This window comes from Myotis davidii, unplaced genomic scaffold (assembly GCF_000327345.1).
Source record: "Myotis davidii unplaced genomic scaffold, ASM32734v1 scaffold982, whole genome shotgun sequence".
In the NCBI taxonomy this organism is placed as follows: domain Eukaryota; kingdom Metazoa; phylum Chordata; class Mammalia; order Chiroptera; family Vespertilionidae; genus Myotis; species Myotis davidii.
Window position 1 is genome coordinate 23,644 of NW_006293848.1, and position 2,100 is coordinate 25,743.

At 39.0% G+C, this 2,100-nt stretch overlaps 1 pseudogene; it reads left to right on the forward strand.

The window, feature by feature from the left end:
* Positions 1-1,193: 1,193 nt before the first annotated feature.
* On the forward strand, positions 1,194-1,593 carry LOC107183749 (annotated as a pseudogene).
* The last annotated feature ends 507 nt before the right edge of the window (positions 1,594-2,100 follow it).

A 2,100-nucleotide genomic window follows, 5' to 3' on the forward strand; every position in this document is an offset into this window, starting at 1 on the left:
GTTACTATTTAAATCAAAATGTATATAGATCTTTAAGAATAACTATAAACCTAGAGCACTGTGGTACAAATCTACATTTATGGGAAGTTAGAATTAAAAAGCAATAAAAAGCAGGAACTGAAAATCATGACACTGATAACAGGCATCCTTTCTGAAGATTAGGGTAATTCCAACGAGTTATGTACAGTAACATTGCATTCAGCCAGATTTCTTTGTAGAATGGAGTTTAACCAGTAAACCCTGTTACTGTCTAATCTTAATTTATTAATGTAAAATTTCAGTAATCCTTAGCAACTCACTTATGTGGTTAATAATTAAATCTTGGTTGCATATGCAAATGAAAATATATGGTATTGTACATCAGTAGTCATTAAAAAGGAAAATAAGCTTTCATTTTTTATAATTTCATGGTCTCTTAGGAGTACTGTGGACTACAAACCATGCTTTGAGAAACTGCTATTACAATCTACAAGATAAATGATGAAAAGGCTGAGCTAGAAGAATGCAGGATGCACAAGAGGAGATAAAAGATACGAAGGGATCAGAATCAGCAGAATTTTTTTATTGCTTGGATGGGGAGACATAAGGTAGAGAGAAACAGCTAGCTTGATTTTGGGGTTTCTGATGGGCCAATTCTGAGGAATACAGGATGGTGGATAAACCTGGAGGAGGGTAGGGTAGGAAGGAGATAGATGATAAGTCCAATTTGGAATATGTTGTGCTTGAGATCCCAGGTAAGCATGCCATGTAGACAGATGGATCCTGAGATCCTTCAGCTCAGAAAAAAGGGTTTGGGATGGAGCAGTAAGCTCCTAACTTAGGAAAGTGAGGCATTAATGTCATAGTTTGATTTCTCTAACATTTACAACAATAAATTGAAATTCCAATTTTAAAAATTCCATCATATCCCTTGAAATAAATATACTAGTAGACAACCAGGATTAGGGAAGGGAGAAGTCAGACCAATTAAGAATCCCTGAGAGCCCTGGCCGGATACACCAAGGTTGTATCTGTATATAGGTCTTTAAGAATAACTTGTTGATCTCTGGTCAGGGCATATGCAAGAATCAACCGATGAATGTGCAAATAAGTGGAAAAACAAATCGATCTCTCTCTCTCTCTCTCTCTCTCTCTCTCTAAAAAAATCAATCAATCAAAAAAATAATAAGCTCTCTCGGGTCCTTGTTTCCAAGATGGCCAAGAAAAGAAGGAATAACAGTCGGGCCAAAAAAGGCCGAGGCATGTGCAGCCTATTCGTTGCACCAACTGCGCCCGGTGCGTGCCCAAGGACAAGGCCATTAAGAAGTTTGTCATTCGAAACATAGTAGAGGCCGCAGCGCTTAGGGACACCTCCAGAGCGAGTGTCTCCGACGCCTATGTGCTTCCCAAGCTGTATGTGAAGCTGCATTACTGTGCGAGCTGCGCCATTCACAGCAAGGTAGTCAAGGAATGGTTCTCGTGAAGCCTGGAAGGATGAACACCCCCACCCCGATTTAGACCTGCGGGTGCCGCCCCACGACCTCCACCAAAGCCCATGTAAGGAGTTAAGTCCCCAAGGAGAGAAGAAAAGTTCTCTGGGGAGAAAATAAATGGAAATTGTACTTAAAAATAAATAAAATACAAAATAAAACAAAAAAGAATCCCCGAGATCCAGCCAGTGCAAACCACCTATGTGTGATTAGAAATTCTTGGTGAATGAAGTTTCTACTGCCTGATTTTTTGAAATTATGTTCTTCACATCTTTCTTTCTCCCTACCAGTCTCTCCCTCTTCAAACCATGGAATTTGAATATCTGTTTATTTGTTGCTGTTTTACTTTTCATGGATGTATAACTTAATTTTTCCTGAGGAAAAAGTGCCGAGTCACTCCAATGAAACAAATTTTAAGTTTCTAACTGAAGAAATTTTTACTTATTTCTCTGTAGTCAACACAGAGATAGACATACAGAATATATCCAGCACCCCAGAAAGGTCACTATGCCTCCTTCCACTCAACATTTCTCCCAAGGCAGCCACACTTTTAATCTGTATTACCATGAGTTTTCCTTGTTCTGGGCTTCATAAAAATGGAATCAAAGAGCACATTTTTCTTCATGTGTGG